We start from the raw sequence: 17145 nt of genomic DNA, 5'->3' as shown, positions 1-17145 counted from the left end.
GTAAAACAACATAATTAGGCCTGACCTGTGGTGGTGCAGTGGATAAAGCATTGACCTGGAATACTGAGGTCGCTGGTTCAAAAACCCTGGGCTTGCCTGGTCAAGGCACGTATGGGAGTTGATGCTTCTGCTCCTCCCCCCGTCTCTCTCCTCTCTCAAATGAATAAATACCTTTAAAAAAAAACCCCAAAAAACCCAACATAATTATATTATGAGCTTTTCAAGTTCATTTTATGTAACATTTAGATAATATTAGGAATCTACTTCTTAAAAGGATAGATGATTGGAGGGCTATGGTGGCTGATTAAAGGAGGCTTTCTGGACACCAGTATTTCAAATGTCTCCTTCTTTAGTGCCTTGGTAGTTGTCACACAAGAGGGAAATAGACCACGGAAGGAAGTGGGGGCAGGGTGTGAAAGGCATGCCTGTCTTCTGTAGTGTAGAAGAAGGATGGCCACAAGAGAAATGAAAAGTGACAGGTAGCCTCCAAGCTCTACCCCAGACTGCCCTCCAATCAGTGTTAAGATTGAGTCTATATGAACATTGAGGATCTGGACACTGCTTGCATTAAAAATGTCCATTTACTATGAGGGTTATTCATATGCCAGTTTAAAGATGCCATAAACTACTCCAAACACTTTCCAAGCCCATGTAGGAAATTGTTAAAATGTCCTTGATTCATCCACACAACAGTAGTTTGCATCAACTATTCAATACAAAGACAGCTTATATATTCCTTTACTTCCAGCAGACTTTGGGTGTTTCATCTGTAGAATCAGCTGAAGTGGATACTTGTCATTGATTTATCTAGAACAAATAAAAACTATTATATGCTACATGAATTATAAATGCTCTCAATATTATTCCATCACAGGATCATTATGGTTACAACCTGCCCTCTTATGAATTAGAATCATTGACCAATTTTATGCTGATTGGAATGGAAACCAATTTTACTAATCAGAACTTGGGAAATCCCTAATCACACACAGATCACGTGTATGGAGTTGATTTACACTAGTCTGTTCATCAGGATAGGCAATGTTATATGCGGGTGATGACTTCCAAATTCTTAGAGCTTCACCCAATGAAAGTTTATTTGTTGCTCATCCTACATGTCCAGAGGGGTCAGTGGGGGAGGCTGTGTTTTACAAAATCACTCAGGGATTAGGCTGAGTGATGCGTCTCCATGGTGTGGCTGCGCCATATGTATGATGTGGAAGAAGAAACAGGAGCATCACAATGGGTTTTTCATCACCTCAACCAAGAGGGACACATGTCACTTGTACTTACATTTCACTGGTCAGAACTAGTCCAACAGTGTGCCCACATACACAGTGGTTGAGAAGCGGACTCTTCCATGTGCCCAGAAAGGGATGTGGGGCAAAGTATTCTTGGAACTAAACTATAGTAGAAGTTAACATAGGTGTCACTTTATAAACAGCATTACAAATGATTTCTAAGGGTTGGTTATGAACAAGGTGAGGAGGTTACTGTCACTGTAAAAGATGGATTATAAAAGCATGACTGAACATGAGAAGCACAGAGAATAGGTAAAGTTAGTTTTGCAGGGTCAGAGGAAGAGATCTCTGGAAGCGTCCTGCCACACCTGGAAACTCTGCCCAGTTCTTAGTTCCACCAGGCTCCATCCAGCCGCTGAATGGGAAGTCACTCGGCAGGTTAATGGCAATAACCATTAAGAATATATATAGCCTTTCTGTGGGCCATGTAAGCTCTTTGACTTTGCTTTAAGTTCTCAAATGTATTATGGAGCATTGACTTCAATGGTGATATTTACTTAAAACTTCTTCAACCCCTGGGACTTGAACAACCACTTTTCAATAACTTAAAAGAATGAGTGATTAAGCCAGATCCAGTATCCAGTGTAATTAGCTATAGGGCATTTGGTTTTACTTTTTGAGAATGTAAATATTTAGAGTTATTCCTATGGGTGTAGCCTATATTAGTATTCTTCTAGATTTGATACAGGGATGGGACTATTACAGGTTGACCCACGTATATCCTTATAAGAGACCCCTAGCCTCTATAATCAGAACAGAGAACCATCTTTTAAAAAGAAGTCTTAGGGAACAAATAGAACAAATATCTTTTATTTCGTCTATTGAGATGCCCTTGCCCCAAGTGTCAGCAAATAGGTTTTACTTTACCTATGTCAGAATAGGAACCAGAAAAATTTAAGGTTACATGATTTCTGGTAGTATTTACAGGAATGCAAGCTAGAAATTTATACCATGGAATTCTGAGAGGAGTACATGCAAAATGACTGTTCAGAAAAGTATAAGCCAGAGCACACATATGAGCTGAACTATCAACCATAGGTAAGGAGGAGAAAAACCAAAGGTCAGAGAGAGAAAACATCACAGCCTGAGTGCCAGCTGAAACATAGAAGGAAAGGTGACATTGCCAAGAGGTATATTAATAGGAGGGCTGGGAATTGAACAAAAGAGTTAAAAGCTGATTTCATACAACCAGAGAAAGGTGTTTACGCTCAGAACCATGTTTGGAAGATAACAGAGAACTTAGAATGCATTCAAAGTAGGGTAAGGGAGAGAAGAAAGAATGTTTATAAAGCTGGTTAAAGAGGAAGGTTCTGGAAGGCCTACTGAAGAGAAGAACATTTTCCAGTTTACTCTGAAAAAACATCTTTAGTCTAGTGCCAGTGAACGGTTTTGGACTTGGCCTGGAGCAGTTAAGAAGGTCAAGGGGTTAGAGAGAGAGGCTGGGGAGCAGACTGAGCTTTGAGTTTTATAGTCAGGGCCATCCTACCTAGCCGACTGAGTTGGTGTGGTCAAGTTACTTACTTTCTCCAAGCATGCAATTTCTCTAACTTAAAAACTGAGAATATTTAATTCATAGAGTTGTTCTAAGTGTGAGATTGACTATTGAGGGAAAGGAAAGCCTTCTATAGTTTAGCTATTATGCTGGATTTCTCAAGTCTTAAAATATGCCCACAATTTCCACTTTATAAGTGAAGAAACTGAGCCTCAGAAAGAGAAAGAGGTCGCCAAAATTTTAGTTAGCTGTCAGTGTTGGATTTGAGATTTTAATGAGAATGGGTGAAGGGACATTAGTGTAAATTAACGTAGTATGGTGGATTAAATGGTGGCCCCTTGAAATATATATTCACATCCTAATCTCTAGAACTCAGGAATGTTACCTTAGTTGGAAAAGTAGTCTTTATCAATATAATTAATTTAAGGATTTCAAGACGAAGATATAGTCCTGAATGATCCAGTGGTTCCTAAAATGCAATCATGTATCCTTATAATGAGAAGCAGAAGGATAATTGATGGCCATGTGGGGAGGCCATGTGACCATGGAGACAGAGATTGGACTGATGTGGCCACAAGCCAAGGAATGCCAACAGCTACCAGAAGCTGGAAGAGGCAACTTTGGATTGTTCCCTGGAGAACCTTGAAGGGTGCATGACCTTGCTGGATTTTGGACTTCCAGCCTCCAAAACTGTGAGAGAATAAATTTCTACTGTTTTAAACAACCCAGTTAGTGGTAATATTAATGGTAGCACTAGGACACTAGTACACATAGGAATGGCTTCTATTCTCTGATGATGGACTTTGAGCACCTCAAAAGTAGACACAATATTGGACTGGGTCTGAACCTTGGTTGAGGGGTCCTTCTAGGGGTTAGCAGGTCATCTATATGAAACTTTCTCAGGATCTTGACAAGTAATTAAGAAAATCATTTTAATGATTTAGTTCTTCTTTTGGTATCCACTTTTCTTTGCAGAGTGTCACAGGAGATGAGGCCACATGCCCCCATTTTACAGATGAGCAAACAGGCTGCTCACATGACTTAGCCTGGACCATGGCCTTGCTGAGGTAGAAAGAGAGTATCATAGCCTGACCGGGCGGTGGTGTAGTGGATAGAGCGTCGGACTGGGATGCGGAAGACCCAGGTTCGAGACCCTGAGGTCGCCAGCTTGAGCACGGGCTCATCTGGTTTGAGCAAAAGCTCACCAGCTTGAGGCCAAGGTCTCTGGCTCGAGCAAGGGGTTACTCAGTCTGCTGAAGACCCGCGGTCAAGGCACATATGAGAAAGCAATCGACGAACAATTAAGGTGTTGCAGTGCGCAACGAAAAACTAATGATTGATGCTTCTCATCTCTCTGTTCCTGTCTGTCTGTCCCTGTCTATCCCTCTCTCTGACTCTCTCTCTGTCTCTGAAAAAAAAAAAAAAAGAAATAAAGAGAGTATCATAGTTTGAACTCTCATACTATGTGTCATAGTGTGGTGTACGAATCCTCCCACAAGGAGAGTCAGTCTCAGGATCAGGCCCATGACCATTTTGCTGCTTTCCAGTTTTGGAAGTTAAGGACAACATTGCTGAAAATCCCAAGGGTCATCATTTACCACAATGTTATCCCTCCATTATGAGGTTGCTGTAGAGTGAGGACTGAATTCCCCTCACACACCAAACACCCTGGCCTCCTCTTAGGATTGAAATTAGGGCTGAGCTGCTAGGAGAGTTCTCTTTAAATGCAATATATAAAGACAGCCCAGCAGGTTAGTAGGGATCTGGTCTGTCCCATGGCCTCTAGACAAGTAGGTGAGGAGGAATGAGTTTGATGTGATATAGGGAAAAACTCTGCCAGGAGAAGTTCTTGAATGCTGACAGGGGTTGTGAAGGCATCAGTGTTATGGGTCTTTCAAAAGAAGGAGAGGGGCTCTAAATTGTGCGAACTTTTCCTGAAGCACCCCCCTCCCCCCATGTTAGCCTAAGCACCTGGAATGGCTTGTCTAGTAGTGTGGATTGTGCACAGCTTCTGGATTTGCATAGACTTGGGTTCAAATCCCAGTTTTGCCACTTACTGACCAAGCAAAAGTGGGCAAAAAGTTATTCATAGCTATCACTTTAGGCCTTTAAATGAGGGTGGATAAATCTCCTTGGCAGGGCTGTAGTGCAGTCAGGATACACAGTAGACACTTGATAAGTCTTTCTCATGGGGTTAACAAAAACCAGCTAACATTAAATTAACACACTGTACATTTCACATTCTTTATCTGGATGATTTAATTCTCACAACCATCTTAGCAATGGAGGTAGTACCATTGCTAGCTTCATTTTGGAGAAATTGGGCATTAGCGGGTCAAGTCAGGTGGCAAGTTATCACAGCTTGGGGCAGGGAAAGCCAGGCTCTTAATTGCAGTTAAGTTTCATGCCATTGTAACAGACATTCATGAGGTGTTATTAAATGATGGCAATTAGAATGAATTCAACAAATATATACTGAGGGTACCAGGGGCTGGGCACCTACTCTTTACTAATAATAACTTCTGAGCGAGGAACCTAGAAGACGCAGTAGTCCACCCTGCTGCACTGTCAGGGTTCATTAAGGAAGCAGCACAGCCATGAGTGAGGGACTGAGGATAGGGATTCAGCCTGACCCAACTGTGGGGCCTGGTGACATGTCCGTGGAGAGCTGTTGCCTCTGCATTTGAGGATGGTTCTAAGCTGCTATCGGTCAGCAAAGCCAGAAGTCCAGAAGAAAAGATGGATATGATGTGGGAGGGAGCAATGCCAAAGTGGATCCCAAAGGCAAATGGGACCCTTATTTGTCTCTTGCTATATTTCCATCCTTGACTATGAAACATAAAGCTGCTACCCTTTCCACAGACCCGGACATATGCTTTGCCCAGGACTGAGGGTAGCTGAAGGAGAAGAGCTAGCAGGACCTAGAGGAGCCGGGGCCCCACAGTGACAGGGAAGGCCAGCAGATGGGTGACGGTGTGTTGTATGTTGAAACAGCCCCTGTAACTATACGTGGACCTTCACAGTATGAGAGCTGCGCTTCACGTCTACCTCCCAGCTGCTCCACTAATGTCTATTACGGACAACCCTAATCTAAAACTACACAGGGAAGGTAATTCTGAGAAATATAGAGCCATCTTGGTTAAGCTGGCAATATACCAAACCAGTGCCTTGAGGTTCTAATCTCTGGCCTCTGAAAAGGAACAATCCTATGTGGCCCCATATTAAGGTAAAGAGAGTAGCCTGTTGGAAGGTACATTGAAGCAGGGCCTTCTGATTTGCCTCTTCCTACTCTGGTTTGCCATAGCAGGTTAGCCCATCACTTTTATCTGGTCTGAAATGCCCACCCTTATACTCAGATAATCCTATAGGTTAGAAATGAAAGAATGTGACATAGTCCCAGAAGGTCACTGTTAAAATGCACTCATGCCTGACCTGTGGTGGCGCAGTGGATAAAGCGTTGACCTGGAAATGCTGAGGTCGCCGGTTCGAAACCCTGGGCTTGCCTGGTCAAGGCACATATGGGAGTTGATGCTTCCAGCTCCTCCTCCCCTTCTCTCTGTCTCGCTCTCCTTCCTCTCTCTCTCTCTCTCTCTCTCTCTCTCTCTCTCTCCCTCTCTCTCTCCTCTCTAAAAATGAATAAATAAAAAAAATAAAATTATTTTAAAAAATTAAAAAAAAATGCACTCATTACTTTGGTGCTCTAAGCTCTCTACCATTAGCACAGAGCAGCTGACACTTCCCAGCCACCTGGAAATGCAACAGGAAGAACTGAGCATCTGTAAGAGACACTGGAGAGGTAGTTTTTGCAGGTGGGTGGCAGCATTTAGTGCTGAGATGCTGTCAGGGTGAGCAGAGGGGGAGGAGAGGAAGAGACTGTTGCGGCTTTGTCAGGGGAGTTAGTCCAGAGTGCTTCATTGGAGGTGTTGTTACTAGGAGAGGGGTGAGGGCTCTTGCCTGCAGATGTGGGTGTCTAGGGAAGAGGACCACACCTGGCAACCTGGCAACCTGGCTTTCAAAGCCTTCGGCCAGACAGGAAAAAAGAAAAATTTACCTGCAATCCCACTTCCCAAAGAAAGCTATTGTCAACAGTTTGGTGTGAACCCTTTGTAGTCTATGTGCTAGTTCAAATACATACTTATCTTTAAAAGAAAAAATGAAATCATAGTATATGTGATATTTTATGTAACATTTTGTATAAAAGAGACTGTTTTTATTTTAGTGTAAATAGTCTTTTTCTCAAGTCACTAATATTATCCCTTAATATTGTTCACATCCATATAAGGATCTGATTGTATGAATGAACCCTAGTTTATCTATGAAGTGATTAACAGCATAGACTCTGAAGCTAGACTGCTGGGGTTCAAATCCCAGGTTTTCCAATATTTACTGGCTGAAAAATACTTGGGGAAGCGAGTGGACCGTTCTGTGCTTTAGTTTCCTCAATGGTAAAACAAAGATACTAGTTACCTCCGTGACAGAGTGTTGTTCCTTGGAACAACAAGAGCGAATTATTTTTTATATGTAGTTAACCTCTCAATAGTATTATTTAGCCAAAAGTTTTTGTTGGATATTTGATTATTTCCAAGCTTTTCACTCTTACAAATACATTATCATTAACAAATTCAGTGCACTCTTAATTGCTTCCAAAAGAAATATTTGTGGTCACATTAAGGAATCTTTTCAGAGTGAATCATGTGCTCAACATACAGTGAGTGCCCATATGCACAAAGCATTATGCTATGCACCAAGGGAAAAGAACAGAGCTCTCTTCCTTAAGACATTTAAAATGCAGTGCAGAAAGAGAAAGGGCACATTCATATACAAATATAACGCTATGCAGAAATATAACACTGTAGATTGAGTGGCACAAATAAAGAACTACGGGAGAGGGAGAGGCAGTAAGAGTGAGTACCTTCACCTAGAGAATTAAATCATGCAATAAAAGAGAAAGAAAGACTTCTTCCTCAGCTCCCACCACTTCCCAAACTCCCAATTCGGAATTCAGAATGGTTTCCATTTGTCACATTGAGAATTTGTTACCTTGCAAGAGAGCAGCACCAAGGGCAGTTTTCCAAAGTTCCAAGCCGAGATATGGGCTTACACTGCAAGACCAAATATTTAGGAAATACCTCTTTCTGGAAATCAAAGAACACATTTCACAGTTGAGAAGTGAAAAATGAAAGTAAAGAAGCATGAGGTAATATTTACTCACTAGATTTAGACAGTGCCTACCTTTAGAAAAAGCCGTACTGTCAATCTAGCACATTCCCCCACCCCACCCTCCTGCCCCTCCCCCCTCGCTAGCCCACATGAACTCTGTTCTCAGTTATCTGGCTCTTTGTGTTGACTGCTCTGCAGCACATTTTGCAGTCGCTTTACTGTCATTTTAAATTATTCATCCCTGCCCCCAACCCAACTCACCTTCAGTCATTTCCTTTGAGAGTAGGATCATGGTATGAATGCTAGTTTGGGGGCAGACACTCCTAGACTAAGTCCAGGTTCCACAGTTTACCAGCTGGGTGACCTTGGACATGTAAATTGAGTCTCTAAATCTCAGTTTCCAATATGTAAAATAGGATTAAATAATATCACCTATTAATAATAATTAATCACCTATTACTACTAATAAAATCACCTTCTAGGATTGCAGTGAGGATAAAATGAGTAATGCCTGTGCAGTCCCTGTCACAGCACAGAGCACTCAGCAGTGTTAGCTATTATTCTTATTCCTGTTCAACAGAGCATAAAGGTGCTGCAGACCAATTTAAGTATCAACTTACACAAATAATCAGGTACCTGGACCTCTGAAACACAGGCCTGTGATGTGTCCTAAAGCTAAGAGAAGATATTTGGATTCGTGTCATTCTAATTTTTTCTAGTAGGTTGAAAATTGAGTATGAACACACCAGAATGGTAAAGCGGCCAGATTTCTCCTGTAACCAGCAAAACTAGACTGCTGTTTACAGTAGAATCAGGATGACTAATAAGCTTAATGCCTCTCACAGGGACATTTGCATTTTAAACTGGAGCCAAAACCCTTGGCCAAAGGGAATGAAGCTGGAGTGATGAGGTGTCAGATACCAAGCAGGGGACAGAGGGAGGCATTTTGATGCAGTGAATTGTGGTACTCCTGAAACCACGTCATTCATTCATTCATCATTCAGTACATGTTTATTAAGCACATACTACCTGCCAGACTTTGCCCTATGCACTTGGGATACACTGATGAACAAAATGTACAAAGATCCCTGTCCTCATGTGGTTTACATTTTAGTGGGGAATACAATAAAGACTACAATTAATGAATAGATTATATGGTATGTTAGACAGGAATTAAATGCCATGTACACAATTGCAAAAAGGTGAGATTGGAAGTGCTGGGGATGCCTGACCGGGCGGTGGCGCAGTGGATAGAGCGTCGAACTGGGATGCAGAGGAAGTGCTGGGGGTAGGGTGGGCAGTTTGTAGTTCTAAATAGGGTGGTCAGAGTGAGGCTCATTGGGAAAGTGAGATTTAAGCAGTGTCTTGAAGAAAGTAAGGGAGTTCACTATTTGTATATTTGAGAAAAGAGTGTTCTGGGCAGTGGGAACAGAGCGAAGGGCTCAAGATGAGAGAGGTAGAGAGAGAGAGCGAGAGCGAGAGAGAGGGTTCAGCATTCCTAGAGTGTTTAGGGAACAACAAGGAGCCTGGTTGTGGCTGAGGCAAGCGGGAAAGCAGTGGGAGAGGAAAGGACAAGAGAAGTCGTACTTGGCTGTTCTTGCAGGTTGCCCTAAGAACCTTGACTTTTCTTAAGTGAACTGAGGAGCCATTGGAGGGCTCTGAGCAGAGAAGTGCTGTAATATGACATTTTAAATGGATTGCTCTGTTGTATTTGAGAACAAACCACACAAGTGGTGGGGAGGGGAGGAGAGGGACAGCAGCCTCTGCACAAAAGGAGGATGTTGGTTCAGACCTGGGGGCATCAGGGGAAGACACTGAGAAGTGGATTTATCTAATGGTAGAATCAAGAGGCTTTCCTGAAGGATTAGATGTGTTTGGATAACAGAGAAGTCAAGAATGACTCCAGGTTTTTGGCCTCATCAAATGTGATAGTGTAAAAAAGCCAGTGGCTGCGGCCACCATCACAGCCGCCTGGCCCATGTAGGTTCGCATTGGATTTGGACAGTCGGTAAAGAAACAACGGAGCCAAAAACTGGTGGGCCATCATTTTAATCCTAGCTTGCACCCGGCAGGCACGTAAAAACACACACTGGGCTCTAAAACCTACTCACATTCAGTGCTCACAAAGCTACTGACTTACCCGAGTTTCCTAGAATCAGAGGTTTCTAGCTCACCAAATTTATTCACCTCTGTTCCCCATCTCCTTCCTTCTCCCTGCACAAACTGACACTCCATCTTGGCTGCTTCTTCTGGCCTCTTCCACGTGGCCTTTCTCTGCTCCCTCCTCTCTAATGCTAATCTCAGAAACCAAGAGAGCAAGCTCCCGGTCTGCCCCACTTTATAGTGCAGAAATCAAAACCTTTAATCCAATATATAAAATAGGAAAGTTTCTAATGCAAAGTCACTTATCTGAGGCATGATGGGATTGCACTACTCCACATCAAAAAGGGTGGGACAGGCTTAGTCCTAAAACCAAGCCCAGGCTACAAGGATCCTGCCTGCCCACAGACCGCCCCCAACACACATTAATATCACCTGGGCGACGGCTTCCATGTGGGCAGCACCATCTTTAACAAAGTGAGCATAATATATTTTATCTGCCCAACAGATGGGGAAGGCTGTGTGAGGTGCAGGTTTTACACAGAAAAGATTTAGTTTTTTTGATATGTCCGGTTGGAGCTGGGTATTGGACACCCAAGTGGAGACAGAAGTTGGCTGTGTAGCCTGGCAATCAAGAAGAGAGGTCTGAACAGAGGAGATGCAAATTCAATATAGACAGCTTCTTAAATCTATGGAGAGGATCACCTAGTCCTAGGGAATGACTATGAATGGGAGGTGGGAAGTCTGAGGGCGGGAAGATGGAGGTGTTTCCTAAAGGGAGTTGTAGGTTCCCCTGGCAGGCTTCAGGAGGCCCACTCTGGAGGAACCCAGGCCTGCAGGGGGTGCCGTGGAACTTGCGGTTGCTGCAATAAGATAGATGGAAAGAAATGTTTAGTTCTTTGGCTAGGACAGGGTTCAATAGATTACTGCCAGAGTGGCAAAAATAATTGAGAGAAGTAGGTAAGGATACCCTGGTAGAACACGTGCTATGGTGCCTCCAAGGAAAGCGAAAACCTGGGTCAGACATCTGGGCACCTCTGCCTTGTCTAGGTGGCTCCGCCCTCCCGCCTTTTCTATCTCTCCCCTCCCCTCTTCCCATCCTCGCCTCTGTATGGCACTTCTACCACCGCTCTGATTATAATCGATCAGACAGAATCACGGAATCACAGCTCATTTTGCGGTTTTTGTTCAGTGGCCCCATATGCAAAGAGACTCTGATAGTTGGGTAGGTCTTAGTACCCCCTTTTGGAATTCCGCTCACAGAGGCCTGCCCGTCGTAGACGGCCGCTCAAGGACGCGCCGCCGGTGCTGCCGAGGATAACAGGGGCGGGTGGCTGGAGGCGGCGAGGCGCGCAGCGGGTGTCGGTGTGTTCTCGCTCCCCGAGTACGCCTACGCCCCGCCCCGGGGGGCGCTGCGCGCAGCCCCCCACCGCCGCCATCTCCAGACCCGCACCTCGCTTGCACCCTTTGACGTCATGTGGGCATCAGGGCTGGTCCGCGGCCCGACCGAGGGCCGAGTGGGTGCTCACCAGGGGTTCGGGCCGAGCTGTGCGCCCTGCGTCGTGCGCCCGGTCCCCGCGCGCCGCCGCCGCCGCCGCGCCACATCTGGAAGCGTTCAGCGCGTCTGCCTCCAGCGCGCCGGGCGGGCGGGGAGGGCGCGGGCGCGGGCGCGGCGGCGGGCTGGGCTGGAGGCGGTGAGCGCGGCGCTCTCGCGCGCCCGTGTCTCCCTCTCGCTGCCTCTGCAGAAACAGCTCCTGCCAGTACGGCGCTCGGCGCGGCGCGGCCCGGAGCGGCGGCGCCTTTCCTGCCTCCGCGCCTCCGGAGTTGCTGGAGCTGCTGGAGCGAACAGAGCCGAGCCGGGGCCTCGCGGGGACTGATCGGGCGGCGGAGACGCTTCGGCCCCTGCTGGCCCTCCGGCTCCAGGGGTCCATCGCGGTCCTCGCCCCTCCTCTCCGCCTCTGCTCGCGCTGCCTCCCTCGGTTGATTTTTTCAAACGGTGCAGCCGCCAGAGGTGCAGGACTAAATTCTTGGAAGGGGCCCGGATGTACTGAGGATGCATTACAATTTCACTCGAGGAGGCAGTAGTGGAAAGGAGCCGCTTTTGGTGTTTGATGCAATAATGGGAATCAGGTAATCATCAGAAGAGAAGAAGAAATACCGCAGCTCCAACGGCTTCCTTGAATTTTGCACGAAAGCTGCCAGCCTCGGAGGAGGGATTAATCCAGACCGGCTGGTGGGGGTGTTTTAACATTTCTTCCTTTTTGTGGCATCTTCTCCTTTTAAAACAATTTTTGGTCAATGGTCAATGAAAACACGAGGATGTACATCCCGGAGGAAAACCATCAAGGTAAGGCCAAGGCCCCAGCGCGGGCTCCTGCCCTCCCCGCCCCGCTCCGGCTAGCCTCGGGGCCGGTCCCTGCGGAGTTGCTTGGGGCACCTCCGCCTCGCCCGATCGGTAGGATCGGGGCCCGAACCCCGCGAGACCGAGCGGAAAATTCCCGCCCCTCCCCCTCCTGTGCCGGCTTCTCCAGCGCATGTGTTTCCTATGAAATTCCAGGCGAGGGGGAAAAGTTCCCTAAGTGTCTGCTTCTGCCTCGCTTTTTCGCGTGTGCCTGGAAAGCCCAAATGCCCGATCCGCCGCATGTGGGGAAGGGGCGTCGCGGTCCTCGAGCCCCGCGGGCTGGGGTCCCTAGCCTAGCTCGGGGCGCGGCTGGGAGTGCGCGCGCGCGCGCGCACCCCGCGCCAGGCCGGCTCCGCGCAGGGGCGGCCGCTCGCACCCCACTCGTTTTCAGAGCCCCTGCTCTGAGCAGCACGCTCGGGGGGCCGGGGATGCAGAGGCGAGTCTCCGCTGCTCGTTCCCAATTCCCACAGCTCACCTCCACCCACCCACCTTTCCACTGCCATTGACCTTAAAAGTGCCCACGCCCGTGTGTACTTATTCGTACCCACATGTAGGCTAGCACCTGAGGATGTAAGCGGTCAGAACCGGGCGGTGTGTGGGCTTTGCTTTTTCATGTTTTAAGGAAATAATTAGAGGGTGTTCCGAGCTCACGCGGCTCCACACTATTTATTGCCCAGTGTTCTCCCAGCATCTCCATCCTGGGCATTAAGTGTCACCAGCTCTGCCTGTGAGGGGGAAAGGCTTTCAGGTAACTTCGCACTTCTTGGAAACTTTCTCCCCCCCTCCACCCTCTTATTAACATGTTATTAATTTTTGGTATCACTCAGCAATTAAGGTCATTGTGGGTGTAGAGGGGTGGTCTTGCTCGCGTGTGGAAGCCTCCAGCTCCATCGCTGTCTGCTCTCCATGGCTTTCTCTGCTCTCTTTGGTTGTAGTCGCTCCCTTTTCTCTCCCAGTTTCCCAGGCCTCGCTGTTTACACTCTTCCTTCCAATCTCTTCCTCCAGAATACCTGTCATGATTGGTCCTATTACTTACTGGGGTACTTCAGCTGATTCCCTAGGACCAGCCTGGGAGAGGGGCTGTCTCCATGTTTCTTTTTTTCCAGCCTCCTCCCTTCTTTTGGCCTCATTTCCACCATTTGGGGACAGTGCCCCTACCCTTTAAAGCCAGAGACTGCCAGGCACCCTACTTGCCAGTTCTCCATCCACTGTCCATCCTGAAACTGGCTGTCCCTCTGCTTTCCAGCTTGGGTGGCAGTGTGGGGACTTGGCCTCTTGGTAGAAAGAATTTTGTCAAGGATCATGGGTTTTGGAGTGAGCAGGGCTTTGGGGTCACAAAGGCAGGTTTTTTTGTCCCTCCATTTATCTTCCTGTGCCTCAACTCCCACCTGTTCCCCTGTCCCCCTTTCTAGCTGATGGAGTAGTGGATGGGTTAGGAGGGAGGGAATGAGAAACACAAAGAAAATGGTGATATTTAGAAGAGCGAGGATGAATTTCTCTCCTCCAAGTTCTCAACTCAGTCTAAGCAGCTCCGAAGAGGAGAGCTCAGTAGTATTTATTGACCTTACTCTACTAGCAATGACAGTGGTAATGATTATTAGTCACTTAATGATAACCTTAAATAGTTTACAAGGTCTCCTCTTAGTGTAGGATAAACCCCTTTTTAGCCCTTCTTTCTTTCTTTTGCCCCTTTGTCCCCTGGCAGCTCTCTCCTCCCACACAAATACAGGGAGCAGACAGTGAAAGTAGGCACTGACCCTGGGGAGGTTTGTGAAGATGGAGGGAACTGGAGGCAGAGAGCAGGGTCAGGAGCAGTGTCTTTCCAGCAACATGCCGGCAAACGCTATGGCAACCTGAATTCCAGTTCTCTCCCTAGAAGCTGCAGTGATTATATAATTCACGGGAGCAGTTTTGCCTCCGTTCCTAGATGCGGTTCTCAGGTGGAAGAGCCCCAGGATCCCTGCCTCCCTTCATTTCCCACCCCTCTGCCTGCCTCTTTGGCATTGCCCAGGTGTCTTGGGGAGAGAAGAGGAGGCAAGTGATGAAGGCGGGGAGCGGCAGACCTGGAAGAGCATGCATATTTACAAGGAAAGGGTGGTTTATGACTTCATAACCAAAAGGATAATGAAATGTAATGGGGGGTTAGAGTTTCAAGAGAGAGAGGAGAAGCCAAATGATGATGTCAGAGCAGTGATGGTGACAGACCAAAGAGTGGGGAACCTAAAAAGTTGCCAGTGGTGGGGCTTCTCATCTTGACAGGGTTGAAGGCACCAGGGGCACTGAACGTGTCAGCCCTTCCTTCCCCAGATCCTCTCTCTCCTCTCTCTCTCTGTCTCTGCCGCCGCCCCCATGTGTGTACTGAGAGTCCAGGTATGGTGGTGGTGGTCAGTGCAGGGGAACAGCCTGGAAGTTCCCCTGTGGGACTGGCTTCTGACCCTGGGTTTCAGGCTGGAAATGGCTCATGTGGGCCTTGCCTCCCCTCTAGTGTCCTATCAACTCCGACCTCACACTTGCCTCCCACTTTTCTGGACCTATTTTCCATTGTGGTCTCCAGCTAGCACATGAGTTTCTTATTAGTCAATCATTTGACAAATAAAATATCAGTAAGTCTTGTATCTGCTGGAGACAGGACAGAGGGGAGAAACATGTTCTGGGAGTGGAAGACACATTGTGCTTCCTTTTCAACTATATACTTAGCAGGACAGCAATTTAATAACCATAAGGAATAATAATGACCACAGTTAACTCTCTTTACAAATGATCAAAGGACGATGTTGCTTGCACCTCAACTTGTACAGGTTAAAGAAAGCATGACATTAGCTTTTCTTTTTCAGGATACTCCATGGAGGAAACTGGAGAAAAAGGGCTATTGCAGTTCAGAATATCATTTCTAATATTGTTCAGATTCTTTCCAGCACACCAGAATGCTACCTAATAGACTATATTACAAGAATCAGTTATTTCTGTAGACCATAGCTAACAGTGTTTAAATGTGTTCTTGTACACACACATTTACACACACACACACAGAATAGGGAAAACTTTTACATACATACACACACACACAGAATAGGGAAAACTTTTAAATAGATTACGCAAGAGCCTACTGCACTTTGGGGACCCAGTTTGCTACAGAGAGGAATATTGGTAATGCAGTCTCCTATGACTGTTTGGACCTTTCTACCTGCATATTAAGTGGAGAATTGTTTTCTACAGGTAGATGCTTTTCTGCAGGTACAGGACTCTGCAAATGAAATGGTGAGCTATTAGCTTCTGGAGTCATCTCTCAGAGTCTTGGTGATGATTTAGGACTTTTCCTTCAGTTTTCTTTTTGACTTAAAACTGCCCGAGATAAGACCTAGACTGAAGGAGTCCAAGGAGCATACTGAACGGGGATTTTGAGGTCCTGCCGATCTTTTCACTCACACTTTCTAGTACAGGCCCGGATTCATTCTGGGCCTGATACAGGACTGAATGTAAGCTTGTCTGCAGGAACCAATGAATGCAGACCCAGCAAGACCTAAAAAGGCTGTAGTTTCTGCCTCTCCCAGTAGGTGGTGCTCCAGGGCTTAGGAGTCAGATCGGGGGCACTCCTCTTGGCTTTGGTGAGAAAAGATGTCTGGAGGGTTTGGAGAGAATTACCTGACTGCTAGTGCCTCTTTCATCACGCCCACACCTGCCCCAGTGCAGAGAACCCCAAAGACCAGTGTGTGTCCCCATGCCACCCCCACCTTCCCCAGTATGACTGAGTCTCTTGGTGACTTTGCCAGCCTCTGGCAATGAAAACCCAGTTTGGATTTCTCCCACTCTATTGCACACTCTTACCTCAGACTTCTGTTTACCTCTCGCACAGAGCCTCTTACAGAGCCTTAAGGGAGCCTTTTGGGCGATTAGCTGAACTTGTTATGACTGTATTAATTTTCTCCCTGATTTACCATGGATGGCTTTACCAGAGAGGCCGGTGGAGCATGAGGCAACCTGAAATTTGTAACCTATAGGGTTACAAAGCTTGTCAGCTCAAAGACAAGAGAATATTTTTCTAACTTTATTAGGGGAAAAAAACAAAAACAACTTGGTACACTTCACCGCTGATTTCTGTTTATGAGCCTGGCTGGTCTCCTGCTGGGAAGTGGCAGAAAGCTCCCAGGCCTAGGATAGCAAGTCGCTGAGGTTTGTTCTCACTTTCAGTGATGTTTTCCAACTCCTGGTGTTTTCCTTCCTGTCCCTTTTTTCATTGGACTTTCTTAGCTGTTGTGTCAAGTTCTATGAGGTCTGCAAAACCCTTGCCACGTGTTAAGAGAGGGTGAGGGAGTGGCTGCCAGCTCTTTTCTTCCTTTTACAGTCATTCTTCCTGTCTGGGGTTGTAGCTGTTTGTTATCTAGTGGTTACTGGTCAGCCGTGTCCTCCCAACAGTTCCTTCCAGGACTCTGAAGTCTGCTCAGCATCGAAAAATTGGGGGATAATTTTATTTTCTAATGTGGACTAAAGAAAGATGGTAGATTGTTTGGGAAACACTAGAGACTTAACAATGAGACTAATTAGCAAAATAGTTACACTGATGTAGATCATTTCTAGAGTCCATCCTCACTGTTGCCCTAGCTAATGATGGGCACTGTGGAGGAGAGCAGAAGACCAGCAGAAGACGGACAGGAAAAAGGCGTGGGAATTGTTCTACAAAGTATCAGGTGCTA

General features: G+C 46.4%; 1 protein-coding gene and 1 long non-coding RNA gene across 4 annotated transcripts in view; one reads left to right on the top strand and one right to left on the bottom strand.

Annotated features, from left to right (window-relative positions):
• CACNA1C (calcium voltage-gated channel subunit alpha1 C) overlaps window positions 1-17145 on the top strand; it is a 786403-nt gene that overhangs the window by 103068 nt on the left and 666190 nt on the right. The window lies entirely within an intron of this gene.
• Window positions 415-11682, bottom strand: LOC136324822 (uncharacterized). Its single transcript, XR_010729145.1, has 3 exons — window positions 11583-11682; window positions 7834-7928; window positions 415-807 (listed from the first exon to the last, which is right to left on the bottom strand). It is a non-coding gene; the product is annotated as an uncharacterized lncRNA (long non-coding RNA).

Source organism: Saccopteryx bilineata, chromosome 2 (assembly GCF_036850765.1).
Source record: "Saccopteryx bilineata isolate mSacBil1 chromosome 2, mSacBil1_pri_phased_curated, whole genome shotgun sequence".
Classification (NCBI taxonomy): Eukaryota; Metazoa; Chordata; class Mammalia; order Chiroptera; family Emballonuridae; genus Saccopteryx; species Saccopteryx bilineata.
The sequence above is the reverse complement of the archived record's forward strand: the minus strand, read 5'-3'. Positions and strand labels throughout refer to the sequence as shown.